The following is a 14,863-nucleotide window of genomic DNA, read 5'->3' as shown; positions in this document are numbered from 1 at the left end:
ATTGTGCTAACCACCATGCTACCGTGCTGCCCAGGCATTGCACTATCCTCTTGTTTTTTTTTAAATTTAGAGTACCCAATTTATTTTTTCCAATTAAGGGGCAATTTGGCATTGCCAATCCACCTAGCCTGCACATCTTTGTGTTGTGGGGGCGAAACCCACGCAAACACGAGGAGAACGTGCAAACTCCACATGGACAATGACCCAGAGCTGTGATCGAACCTGGGACCTCGGCGCCGTGAGGCAGCAGTGCTCACCACTGCGCCACCGTGCTGCCTCCCATCCTATTGTTGAGATGGAGCCTCCTGCAGCAAACACTGTCCATCATCTGTTTGAAGGACCAGCAATGCCTGTACACCTTGGGGTGTTGCCAGCCTCCCCCACTGGGTCCCTCACTGGCCTGATGGGCGTCCGGGTCCTCAAGTTGTGGGGCAGGGCCCTGTACATGGGCCGGCGCCTCTGTCGATGCTGCCGCCACAGTCTTCTCTAGCGTCTGGTCACCTGGCCTGCCAGCTGCACCACAATGGCAGTCTCTGTAGGGTCCACTGTAGGGGTTAGGTGGATTGGCCATGCTAAATTGCCCGTAGTGTCCTAAAAAGTAAGGTTAAGGGGGAGTTGTTGGGTTACGGGTATATGGTAGATACGTGAGTTTGAGTAGGGTGATCATTGCTCGGCACAACATCGAGGGCTGAAGGGCCTGTTCTGTGCTGTACTGTTCTAAATTCTAAATTCTAAATTCTAAATCATCCATCATGTGGTATCTGTAAGAAATTGGAGAGGGTGAGGGAGAGGGATAAACAATCAGCTATGGTTTCCAGCGCGGGTCCCCAAAACCTCCCCCACCCTCACATCCCCCGCCATCCCTGACGGTGCCATCCAACCCACACTGTGCATGCATGCCAGGCCGTAGCAGCGGCCCCTGGGCACCGGGCCTCTGACCCTGGACCCCAGACACCCACTGGTAACGTTACCTGGACCAGGCGCTTATTTCCTCCCCGGTCCAGATACCCATCCTGTGGTCGCAGAGGGATGCACTTGGGAGCTGTGAAGTGTTCACATTGCAGGAGTTGCAAATTCCCCCCATTAGCAATAGCCTGCAGCCACGTGGGCAGTGGTTGGAACAGTCAGTGGGAGTTAAAGTGACCATCACCATCTCACCATGGGTGGGGCTCTATCATGGGGGTGTTCGGTCGGACCGACAAGCAGCAGCCAGAGCAGCTCCCGGTATTCCCCCCCCCCCCACTCCCAGGCACTGGGGCAGTGGTCCCAATACCCCCGGGCTGATTGCCCGATTCTGAAGGTGGCTACTCACCTCCTTTGGGACTACTCACCCATAGCGGCTACTCCGCCAGCTCCACGCTCTTAAAAAGGTATGCTGAATGTCACCTGCGTGGCTGCTTGCTGGCAAGCAGTTAGATCGTAAGTGGCCATTCGATAGGGGGTCCATCCCATTAATGGGATGGAGATTGGTCTTAATTGGTGATTATTGGTTTCTCATCTCGCCAACGGGAGAGGGCTTGTTTGATCAGAAAGCTGTCGGTGCCCGGCATAGTTCCCGATTCTGGCCTCTCCCACTATCTAACTGGTCCGCCAGCACTCTCACCGCTTTGATGTGGCCTGTGGATCGCACCCACAGAGTTATTTATTTCTATCTACATTATTGAGTCACTTTGTCATTGTAAAGGCCTTGATTAGATCACTATTCAATCTTCTAAACTCAGGTGAATTAAAAACAAGCTGAAGCAACCTTCCCTCATAATTTAACCCCCTAATCTTTAGTTTTACTTCATTAGTTTGTGCAATATCCCCTTTAAGGCAAATGTATGTGTCCTGAGGAGCAGTGTCCAAATCTGATGACAGTACTCCAGATGAGGTCTGACCAATTCTCTGTTCATTTGCTCACAATTGAATTGCAGTCCTCCTGAGATAAAGGAAATTAGACTTTTGATTACTTTTTGTACCTCTGCACTAGCTTTTATTGATCTGTACACAGTCAAACTCTTGCTCCTCCACAGTTCCTAGTCTCTCACCATCAGGTAAACATTCTGATCAGTGAACCTTGGATCCAAAGTGCACTTTAACTCCTCAAAAGGTTCAACTAGATTCATCGTAAATGGCCAAATTTCCCCAATTCATGCTGAGTCTCTTTGTCCAACTACTTTTCTATATGTCTAATGACAGATTTCTGTGTCTTTCTTTCCGTTTAAGTTAAACCGAAATGTCTGTAGTTACATGGTTTCTCCCTCCCTCCTTTCTTACATAATGGAATGACATAGGGCAGCACGGTAGCATTGTGGTTAGCACAATTGCTTCACAGCTCCAGGGTCCCAGGTTTGATCCCCGGCTTGGGTCACTGTCTGTGCGGAGTCTGCACATCCTGCCCGTGTTGCGTGGGTTTCCTCCGGGTGCTCCGGTTTCCTCCCACAGTCCAAAGATGTGCAGGTTAGGTGGATTGGCCATGCTAAATTGTCCTTAGTGTCCAAAATTGCCCTCAGTGTTGGGTGGGGTTACTGGGGATAGGGTGGGGGTGTGGACCTTGGGTAGGGTGCTCTTTCCAAGAGCCGGTGCAGACTCGATGGGCTAAATGGCCTCCTTCTGCACTGTAAATTCTATGACCTATGACATTTCCCAATCCAAAACATAATTCCTTAAATTATGGAAACTTTTGACTGTCTAATGTATAGATTCCTCACCTGTTTCTTTTAGTAACCTGGGCTATAAACCATCTGACTCTGAAGATTTTAATTCTCAATGAGCCTTAACGCCCCGGTCCCCGGCATCAGATTTGGGTACCCCCAAAGAGGCATTTTTGAATCCCTCTTGAAAGGAAAGGGTCTGTGCAGCAACTTCTCAGACGTGCTAACTTCCCTGGGCAATTGTATTGAGCTGGGAACCATATGAAATTTGATTTAAATTGCTAACTTCGGATGTTTATATCAGCGTTGCACTAAGAGTTACTTAGAAAAGGTAACAGAAATAAAATCTCTTCTAAGTTTCTGTGTAACTATGTGAAAGACCCAGTATTTCTGGGGAGGTCATGCAGTTTTTTTCTGCACTGTTGGCCGATCCGGACTATGTTGCCCATGCTACTGATTACCTCTGCCACCTGCGCCCAGGCACAACGAACGGAGGCCGTTGGCAGCCTCCTTGCCGGGGTACAGGTTCACCCTCCTCTCCTCCACTGTGTCCAGGAGGGTCTCCAGCTCGGCGTCTGCAAATAATGGGGCTGCGCGTCTTACTGTCATCTTGTTGGCTGGGATGGTTCATGTGGGGGCTGCAGTGTGTATATGCAGCAGCAGCTTGTCAGCCTTCTGAATGTCAGTCACGAAACCGGTAAATCCGGGCGAATTTCTCATTAGAATCGATTGTGTTCCATGTGGCGCCACTGATAGCCCCTTAATAGCAGCAGAATCGGTCCAGGTGCGCCAATGTTTCTGTCGTGAAGTCCAGGGATTCTGTGTTGGTGTCAATACTTAGTCTCTGAAACAGAGAATCCTGCCGCACATGCGGCGTCTTCTTTGCACCTCCTCCTCCTTGGCCTGTTGGGCGGCCGGCTCTCCATTGTCAGATGCTGCCTCCTGTTTATCTAGGGCAGGCTCCGCTGCTGCAGCTTCCTCCTAGTTGAACAGTACCTGCTTGTACAGCTGCAGTGCATTCCCCAGAGCTGCAGCGACTAGGAGGAAGGCCACCAACACTGGTTGAATTCCAGTTTGTCTGCAGGGGGTGAAAGGCCGAAATGTTAGCATGGTGCATACCCCCCTGCCCAACCAGGTCCACCAGGTTAAATGATGGCCCTAATTGGCACTGCGGACTCTGCCCACACATGTATCTCCCCCGCACCCCTGGCCCCATCGGTGGCCGGCACCATTTTCGGAACCTCTCATCTGGACTTCTGTCCCTGCTTCCAGGGGTACCATCGACTGCCCTGCCCATGTCAGCAGTACGTTCTGCGGCGCCGGTCCGGTGCCCCCCTGTAGAGACTACTGTGGCTGTTGCCCTTGGGCGTGCCGCGTGAAACCCCGCCAGCAGTGTTTTGTTATGCTCCTGACTTAGCATAAGCGGCATCCTTGATGTGCACTCTGACAAAGGAAGGTTCAGACGTGGAGATAGCTTCAACATGTTTATTGAACTATTAACAATTCTCCTACTTGGATTCGACTCTACTGTTAATCCTTCTATAGCTACTCAGACTGACGAACCAGTCTGCTACAATCCACGGGGTGGGTGTAATGTTCAATCAACCCTGTGTCTGTACTCACTGAGTGCCTCCACTGGAAAGAGGAAGATCATGTGTGCTGTGTCCTTTTTATATGGGTTGGTGTAATGCCCTCCTGTGGTGTTGTCACCTCTGTGTGCATCGTGAATGCTCATTGGTCGTGTCCTATCTTGCTGACCTATTGGTTGAATATCTGTGTGTCATGTCTCTGGTGCTCCCTCTAGTGTCTAGCTAGTCTATGTGTGTTTACATTAACCCCTTGTGTATCTACAGCGATGCATATCACCACAAGCAGGTGGCACCCATTTGGGGAGGGGTGTGGTATGGTGGAGTTTTATATGAGGGCCTGATAGCCATGTACCGATTTCTATCTCTAACTGAACTTGGCACCATGAGTTGCTTTCAGTTTTACTTTACAATAACGGTAAGAGCTGATACCTCACATTTATTAGTGCAATAAAATCCGGAGTAATGAGTTTCTAAGAGGGATTTCGGACAATGTTCTTGAATGATGTTTGAGAATCAACAGGAAAATAGAGCTGTCCAGATTTAGTGATGGACAACATCACAGAATTAATTGTAAATCGTGATAATGATATTTTCTAAATTCATTTATGGGACGTGAGCGTCGCTAGTTAGGCCAGCATTTATTACTCATCCCTATGATTGAAGAGAATCACAAACCAAGGCTTTAAATTTACATGAGATAACCTTCAAAGAGATCAGAAATTAATTGATTGTACTAAACTGGAGATAACTGTTAATGGGTACGTCTACAGACAAACAGTGGGAACTAAACTTCTGTCCTCCTGTGTCATTAAGCAGCGCTATCAGTAAATGAGCTGAAACAAAAGCAAGCAAAAGAAATGGTTTACAAAGGACAGGATGGAAACTACAATTACAGCAAATTTGGAGAGTGGTAAAAGGCAACAAATGGATACGAAGAAAATAATATGAGCTACAAATAAGGCTTACTGTGGGGCAGCACGGTAGTACAGTGGTTAGCACAGTTGCTTCACAGCTCCAGGGCCCCAGATTCGATTCCCGGCTTGGGTCACTGTCTGTGTGGAGTCTGCACGCTTTCCCGTGTGTGCGTGTGTTTCTTCCGGGTGCTCCGGTTTCCTCCCACATCCAAAGATATGCGGGTTAGGTGGATTGGCCATGATAAATTGCCGTTAGTGTCCAAAAAAAGGTTAATTGGGGTTACTGGGTTTAGGGGATGGGGTGGAGGAGGTGTGTGCTTGAGTGGGGTGCTCTTTCCAAGGGCCGGTGCAGACTCGATGGGCCGAATGCCCTCCTTCTGCACTGTAAATTCTATGATTAAGGAACAAAACATGCAAGAATTATCAAAGCTAACAGCAAATGTATTCAATAATATATTATGTAGAAGAAAGTGGCAAAAGGGAATATGAGTCCATTGAAGACAGAAACAGGTCAGACTACAATGGCCAATAAGGAAATGGTAAATGTGCGAAGTGAATACTTTTAATCCTTCTTCACAGTATTATAATAATAATCTTTATTAGTTTCACAAGTATGCTTACATTTTTTAAAAAAAATTTAGATTACCCAATTATTTCTTCCAATTAAGGGCCAATTTAGCGTGGCCAATCCACCTACTCTGCACATTTTTGGGTTGTGGGGGCGAAACCCACGCAGACACGGGGAGAATGTGCAAACTCCACACGGACAGTGACCCAGAGTCGGGATCGAACCTGGGACCTCAGCGCCGTGAGGCGGTTGTGCTAACCACTAGGCCACCGTGCTGCCCTCAAGTACGCTTACATTAACACTGGTAGACAAAGAGGACAAAGCAACACAACATTATTACTATATTTAATTCCTGAAAAAACACATTAAAGCACCAAGAAAGAGTGGGATAGTAGATAACCAGAAAAAAGGACAATATTCAAGCTAATGGGAAAGACCCTTGAGAATCATGTGCTGTGTAAAACAGGGTAGTGATTCACAATGAACCCACTCCCCACTCCTGGGGCTGAATTCTCCGTGCCCCGCTCCAAAATCTCGTTTGGCGATGGAGAGGAGAATCCGTTTTGTTTTTTCAATTCTCTGCCCCCCGAAAAGCGGTGTTCTCATGGAGTACACTGTGCCGAGTATTCACCGCCTCTGGCCATTGCCCGAGGCCTGCCCCACGATGCTTCGCCCCTGGCCGGCCAAACTCTCGACAGCATGGACCTCTCATGGTCCCAACATCCGGGATCTTCACGTGGTGGCTGCGGACTCCGTCCGGGGCCGCCACAGTTGGGGGAGGGCCAATCAGTGGGCGGGGGGGGGGGGCTTCATTCGGGGCTGGAGGCAATGTGTGCTGGCAGTCAGAGATGCGCGAGCGGCCGATGCGGGGCACTATTTTGCCTGTCCAGGTCCACGGGCTGTGTCCGCCATGGAGCACGGCGTGGCTGCTGGAGGCCGCTGCCGTGCGGTTACACGGCCTCTGATGTGAAAATGCAGGGTGGCGTATCGGCAGCTAGAGCTGTGGGGTCTACGGCGGCTGCTTGCTAACCCCAAGCAAAATGGTAAATCTGTGGCCTTTTGGCGCCAGTTTTCCTGGCGTAAAAGACCACAGTTTTCCCGAATGCGTGGGGACTGAGTCCCAAAAACAGAGAATCCAGCCCCTCTTCTGGCAATCTCACCCCACAAAGCCCGCTCACAGTAAATGTCCATGAGCAACAAAATAAACAGAAGTCCAGCCATGATTCCACCCTCTTTTCGCAAGGCAATTACGTATTTTGTTAACTCATTTACGGGATGTGGGTGTCGCTGGTTAGGTCAGCATTTATTGCCCACCCCTAGATTCCTTTCAGAAGGTGGTGGTGAGTTGCCTTCTTGAGCCGCTGCAGTCCTTGAGGTGTAGGTACACCCAATGTGCTGTTAGGGAGGGAGTTCCAGTATGTTGCCCCAGCAACAATGAAGTAGTGGCGATATATTTACGAGTCAGAGTGGTGAATGACTTGGAGGAGAACCTCCAGGTGGTGGGGTTCCCAGGTATCTGCTGCTCTTGTCCTTCTAGATGGTAGTGTTCATGGGTTTGGAAGATGTTGTCTAAGGAACCTTGGTGAGTTACTGCAGTGTACGTTGTCGATGGTACACATGGCTGCCACTGTTCATCGGTGATGGAGAGTTTGAATGTTTGTGGAAGGGGGCGCAATCAAGTGGGCTGCTTTGTCCTGGATGGTGTCGCACTTATTGAGTGTTGTTGGAGCTGCACTCATCCAGGCAAGTGGAGAGTATTCCATTACACTCCTGACTTGTGCCTTGTAGATGGTGGACAGACATGGGTGGTCAGGAGGTGACCTGCCCTGGTAGCCACAGTATTAATGTGGCTCGTCCAGCTTAGTTTCTGATCAATGGTAACCCCCAGGATGTTGAATGCGGGAGATTCAGCGATGATAATGTCATTGAATGTCAAGGGGCAGTGGTTAGATCCTCTCTCCTAGGAGATGGTCATTGCCTGGCACTTGTGCGGTGCATATGTAACTTACCACTTGTCACCCCAAGCCTGGATATTATCCAGGTCTTGCTGCATTTGGACATGGACTGCTTCATTATCTGAGGAGTCACAAATGGTGCTGAATATTGTGCAGTCATCTGCAAACATCCCCACTTCTGACCTTATGATGGAAGGGCGGTCATTGATGAAGCAACTGGAGATGGTTGGGTCTCGGGCACTACCCTGAGGAACTCCTGCAGTGATGTCCTGGAGTTGATATGATTGACCTACAACCACCACAAAAATCCTCCTTTGTGCCAGGTGTGACTCCAACCAGTGGGGCTTTCCCCCCTGATTCCCATTGACTCCAGTTAAGCTCGGGCTCCTTGATGCAATACTCGGTCAATGCTGCCTTGATGTCAAGGGCAGTGACTCTCACCACACCTCTGGCATTCAGCTCTTTTGACCATGTTTGAACCAAGGCTGTAATGAGGTCAGGAGCTGAGTGACCCTGGCGGAACCCAAACTGAGTGTGAGCAGGTTATTGCCAAGTAAGTGCCGCTGGATAGCACTATTGATAATTCCTTCCATCACTTGCTGATGAAGGAGAGTAGACTGATAGGGCGGTAATTGGCTGGGTTGGATTTGTCCTGTTTCTTGTGTACAGGACACACGTGGGCAACTTCCACATTGCCGGGTAGATGCCAGTGTTGTAGCTGTACTGGAATAGTTTGGCCACGGGTGCGGCAAGTTCTGGAGCAGAAGTCTTCAGCACTATTGTCGGGATATTGTCAGGGCTCATAGGGTTCCTGCATCACTGAGGTTGGGGATATTTGTGGAGCCTCCTCCTCCAGTGAGTTGTTTAATTGTTCACCACCATTCACGGCTGGATGTCGCAGGACTACAGAGTTTAGATCTGATGCAATCATTGTGGAATCGCTTAGCACTGACTATTACTCACTGCTTATGCTGTTTGGCACATATGTAGTTCTGTGTTGTAGCTTCACCAGGTTGACACCAGCGTCAATCCCGCCCCCGCCGTGGCCCAAATTCTCCGCCACCCGGAATCGGCGGGGGCGGGAATCGCGCCGCACTGGTCGGTGGGCATCCCATGGCGATTCTCCAGCCCTCGATGGGCCGAAGTCCCGCCGCTTACGGGCCGTTCCCGCCGGTGGGAATCAAAGCACTTCTGGTGCCGGCGGGATTGGCGGCGCGAGCGGGCGCCGGGGTCCTGAGGGGGGGGGGGCACGGGGCGATCTGGCCCCGGGTTTGTCCCCACGGTGGCCTGGCCCGCGATTGAAGCCCACCGATCGGCGGGTGGGCCTGCGCCGTGGGAGCACTCTTTTTCTTCCACCCCGCCATGGCCTTCACCATGGCGGGGGCGGAAGAGAACCCCCTCCGCTGCGCATGCGCCGGTATGACATCAGCAGCCACTGATGCACTGGCGCATGCGCGGACTTCCGCCGACCGGCGAAGGCCTTTAGGCCCCAGTTAGCGGGGCACAAAAGGCCGTTCGCGCCGGCCGGCAGTGCGGGAGCCACTCGGGCGCGGGCCTAGCCCCTAAAGGTGTGGAAAATTCGCCACTCCGTCCTGCCGGGACCCCCCGCCCCGCCGGGTAGGGGAGAATCCCGGCCCTCATTTTTCGGTGTGCCTGATGTTGCTCCTGGCATGTTCTGCTGAACTCTTCATTGAACCATGGTTGATCCCCTGGCTTGGTAGTAATGGTTGAGTGCTCCGACCCTGTGAAAGATCACCCTACACTGAAACCTCATCCTCAGCAGCAATTTAGCATGGCCAACCTACCTAACCTGCACATCTTTGGTTTGTGGGAAGAAACCAGAGCATCCTGAGGAAACCCACGCAGACACGGGAAGAAAGTTCAAACTGGACACAGACAGTCACCCAAAGTGGACATCGAACCCGGGTCCCTTGTGCTGTGAGGCAGCAGTGCGAATTATTCTCTCAGGATAACTAATTATAGAGCTGATGTTGGGAAGGTGGCTAGAAAAAAAGAAATCACATGTACAAAATAATTCAACTCTGTAGCTAATACAACCTTACAATTCTGACTTACCGGGCACCAATCCACAATGCACCTAATTTGCATCTGCCCTTTTACGTTAATGATATTTTCCCTAGGATTTGTCTATCAGACATCAACCGCTTCTCAGGTCAATGTAGATTGAATTGTTGATCTGAAATTTTCACAAAAGAATAAATTCAATGCAGCCTTAACGCAGAACTGGATTGTTTCCCTTTCCTCAAGAAGCTATCACGTATATTGTGTTTAAACTGTGAATTTATAGCCTAAAATAGAAAAGATATAATTAATATACAAAAATGTCCAACAACTTTAAAATAGTGACATCCTCGCCCCATTACAGTCCACTAACTCTCCCCATGCCACCCCAATAACGTCAACTGCCCCACCCTACCTGTTAAACCCATCCAAGACTTCCTCGATTCTCTAAACACCCCCAATCCCTCCAACATCACCCAAATTCTCCCAACCCCATCAGCACCATCCAACACCCCTAAACTCCCCACTTCGCCAAACACTCCCAAATCCTACCCCTCCAAACTCCCACAACTATCTCCAATCCGCCCCAGTATCTCATTAGTTCTAAAATAGAGATTTCACCTCCCAAATTGCAAGCAGGAACACTCAGTTATTGTGCTGCTGTTGACCTTCGGGTAGCTTTGTGGCTTTCTGGCAGGCTTGTCAAAAAGAAACTGAGGAATGTGGCTGCCTGTAGGTCGAGAGCAGCAACTGCAGAATCCCAGTGAAATGGACATGACAGACCAGCTTTTAAAAAACTGGAAATCTCAGGCTGGCTGTTCCACTTTTTTAACAAGTCGGTCTTTCGGGTCTGCAGCTCTGCCTCTGGCTCCTCAGGCTGAGGGGCAATAGGAAACTATGTTTAGAGTAACGGGCCGGTCACTCCCGAGACTCTAACGTTGGGTAACGCCTTCCACCCCCGGGCTCTGCTTGCCTCACCTGACAGGTTGAAGTGCTGCTCTGCTGCTGTACCTGCTCCTGAATGCCACAAATCCCCTGTAGAGGGCACTGAATTCAAACAGACACCGATGGCTGAAAGTCTCCGCTGATAATCCCAGTAAAAGTTTGTGGTTAAAAAGCCTTTCCTTCACGCTCACAACAAAAATTGGGCCATTGCCTTACGATTTGAGCTACCCAATTTCTCCCAGTCTGTAAAAATGAAAATGTAATAAGCTGCATGGGACACACAGGGCTGGGCTGATTGTTTCCCCCGTGTGGCTCGAAGAGTGCGATCTCCCCCGCTAACTACAAGGCTGATACCATGTTGTGTATAAGGTCGGCCAGATAGGTACCGACCGACAGAGCGAGAGGACCCAGTGAGGTTCAAATGGGGCCCTTTGTAAATAGTACTTATTATACATAAACATCTTCTTCATGTTACTCGTCTGACTCCCTTTGCATTTATTAAAGAAAATCTCCAATTATTTTTCTTACATGCTTCTCTGATCTCTGCATCTATATGTCCCTCTACCACATCACAACTATCAAGGACTTGGAAATGATTCTCGCTATATTTCTATTATTCCATTCTGCTATGTTCTATTACTTGAATTCTATTGTTTGTGAGAGAAAAGCTAATCCTGATTCAAATATTATTTTGTATTTTTCGTACTTTCAAAGGTGACTTACAATTTGTTGGTAAGTGTATTATGAAAAACCCATATGGTTTAGCATCTAGTCTGCCTTTGCACACATATGGGTGTTAAACTCCTCTGCTAATTGCATTGGGCAGAATTTACTGCCATGCATCTCCCCTCCGAAGTTGAGTTCAGAGGTGCGGGGGGTGGGGGTGGAGGCAGTGTAATTGGACAGGAGGGTGTATGATTGACATCTCAGTGTCTTCCTGCCTCCTTTCAATAAAGATCTGGGCAGGAAGGGTGAAGGGTGGTCTTCTGAACCGGAGGCCAAGTGAGCTATTCAAGGGCCTCTCAAAGGCCTCATTCCATTGGCACTGCAATTCTACCAGTGATGGGCAGGGGACTTGCCGTGTGGGCTAAACGCACATCAGCCTGCGGTCGAGGAGGTGGTATCTCATTCTCAGGCATTCTGAGCCCAATGTACCCAGTGCTGGGAGAGGGTACCCATAGCAAGCTACTCCTCCACGCCCTCGGTGTCAATCCCCTTCCCCCACCACCTCCGAGCTCCATTTCACCCTACATACCTCTCTCCAATGGCTCCAGCACAATACCTAGCAAAGGCCTAAGTGCAGTACCAGCACTGGCCACTGTTGTTCCAGAATCCCAGAATCTCCACAGTGCAAAGGAGGCCATTCGGACCATCAAATCCGCACCAACCCTACGAAAGAATACTCTACCTAGGTCCACCTTCTCACCTCATTCCCAAAACACAACTTAAGACAGTAAAGAGTCAATCCACCTAATCTGCACATTTTGCACATTGTGTGCTATGGGAGGAAGCCAGAGGAAAGCCACCTAGACACAGGAAGAACATGCAAACTTCACACAGACAGTCACCCAAGGCTGGAATGGAACCCGGGTCCATGGCATTGTGATACCACAGTGCTAACAACTGTGCCATCGTGTGGTTTATGCAGCTGAAAACCTGCTGGCCTCTTTGGTCAGAAGCTTTCAGGGGCAGGATTCCTGCCGGAGATTGGGCTTGATTTCACGAGAGGCCCGCTATTGTTCAGATAAGTATCTAATTGGGGCTAAATCCCTCCTGAATATGGTCATACGGTGCAGTTGGCACTGGTTTTCAGGCTGGTGAACATGCCCCGCCACCCCTCCCCCCACCCCATTCTGGCCATTAAATCCGCCCACTAAGCTTATTGCCATATTATGTGCATATGCTCACTCTTACAAAATGTTTGTATAGTTAATTTTAATTATGTTTTAAAATATGAAATCTTATTTAGTAATTTGGTAGCTATTAAATTGTGTTGTTTTTGACAGCTCTGTTATGTTGATGTTTAGTGCCCTTGACATTGAATTTTCCTCTGCGCATTAAGAAACTTTCAGGTCTGCCTTAATAGAATGAGGACCACTGTGAACCTGTCGTTGTTCATTTTTCAAAGTATTCATCAGAACAAAATTTTGATTCATCCATTCATCATTTTATAGAGAAATCCACTGAATAGCAATGGATATGTAATTTACTTTCTTTCAAATTGAACAGTGTTTCCATTTTTGTGCTCGCCCTTTGTCCTTTAATTCCATTGAATCCTGAATGTTGTTTGCAGCTTTTAAGATGCACAGACATATCTTGATCCATTGTATAATTAGCAGATTTGGTCCACTGCAAATGCTTTCGGTCGCTTCATCGATAGCAGAGCCTCAAAGCACTTTATAATAAAAAAGTACGCTTTTCTTTTGCTTTACTTTCATTCAGACGTAACGCAGGGCACCTCAGGTGGTTAAAATGTAAGTAGTTTGACAGTTTATGCAACACAAAATATTACACAAAGCCGATTTAATTTTAAACACAAAGAGCATGGCATTTGTTTTCTCATGGCGACATGGACTAAAACCTTTAACATAATTAACCATTGCCAGTGTGTTCTTCATCCCAGAACTTGCTGGACCCAAATTGGCATTCATACAAAATATACGTTTACATTTTGTTTCATACAAATGTTACAGCTTTAATTTGTCAATATGAACAAGTAAATCTCAAGAATAATTTCTATTGCCAACACAGCTTTAAAATGTGAGGTGAACAGATTCAGTAATTTCATAGGTTTGCGAGTGCTGTTCTAAACGGGAGTGTTTAAACTAGTGTGGCAGCGGGAGTGGGAATCGGAACAGCAGGCCAGTAAGTGCAGAGACTGGGGAAAACAGTGAGACTGAGATAAACATAGCGCAAAGTAAGAGCAGGTAGAGGGAAGCCGCAGGGCTCAGCGGACTGTAGGTCTGGAGTGCGTTTGCTTCAATGCAAGAAGTATAACAGGTAAGACAGATGAACCGAGAGCCTGGATTACTGCATGGAACTATGATGTAATTGCAATTATGGCAACATGGTTAAAGGAGGGACAGGACTGGCAGCTTAACATTCCAGGATATCGTTGTTTTAGACGAGACAGAAGGGGAAACAAAGACATGGGGAGTTGCATTGCTGATTCGGGAGCAGATCACAGCTGTGTTGAGGGAGGTCATATTGGCGGGATCTTGTAGTAAGGCGTTATGGGTGGAGCTCAGGAATAAGAAGGCTGAAATCACAATGTTGGGAGTGTACTATAGATCTCCAAACAGCCCGCAGGAGACTGAGGAGCAATTGTGTAGTCCGATACTGAAAAAGTGAAAAAAGCAGGTTTGTTTTGATGGGTGACTATAACTTCCCCAATATTGACTGGGAGTCCCTTATAGCCAGGGTCTCAGATGGAGAGCAATTTGTCAGATATGTCCAGGAGGGATTTTTGATACAGTATGCTGACAATCCAACCAGGGAGGGGGCCATACTAGACTTGATATTGGGGAATGAGCCAGGCCAGATGAATGATGTTACAGTGGGGGAGCATTTTGGGCTTAACGACCATAATTCCACAAGATTTTGAATAGTCATGGATATGGGCAAGAGTGGCCTACGGATGAGGATGCTTAATTGGGCGAGGATGCTTAATTGGGCAAGGGCCAATTACATCCAAATTAGACAGGAACTGGAGAATTGGATTGGGAGTAGTTATTTGGAGGCAAATCCACGGCTGACATGTGGGAAGCTTTTAAAGGCCAGTTGATTGAAGCGTAGGACAGGCATATCCCATTAAAATGAAGGATAGAAATGGCAGGAATCGAGAAACATAGATGACAAGGGAAATTGTAGGCTTAGTGAAAAGGAAAAAGGAAGCAAACTATAGGTCTAGGCATATAAAAACTGATGAAGCCCTTGAGATGGGCGGCACGGTAGCACAGTGGTTAGCACTGTTACTTCACTACACCAGGGTCCCAGGTTTGATTCCTGCTTGGGTCACTGTGCAGAGTCTGCACGTTCTACCCATGCCTCTGTGGGTTTTCTCTGGGTGCTCCGGTTTCCTCCCACAAGTTCCAAAAGACGTGCTTGTTAGGTGAATTGGACATTCTGAATTCTCTCTCTGTGTGCTGAACAGACGCCGGAATGTGGTGAATAGGGGATTTTCACAGTAACTTCATTGCAGTGTTAATGTAAGCCTACAACAATAAAAAAAGAT

Source organism: Scyliorhinus canicula, chromosome 4 (assembly GCF_902713615.1).
Source record: "Scyliorhinus canicula chromosome 4, sScyCan1.1, whole genome shotgun sequence".
Taxonomy (NCBI): Eukaryota; Metazoa; Chordata; class Chondrichthyes; order Carcharhiniformes; family Scyliorhinidae; genus Scyliorhinus; species Scyliorhinus canicula.
This window is presented reverse-complemented; position numbering follows the sequence as displayed.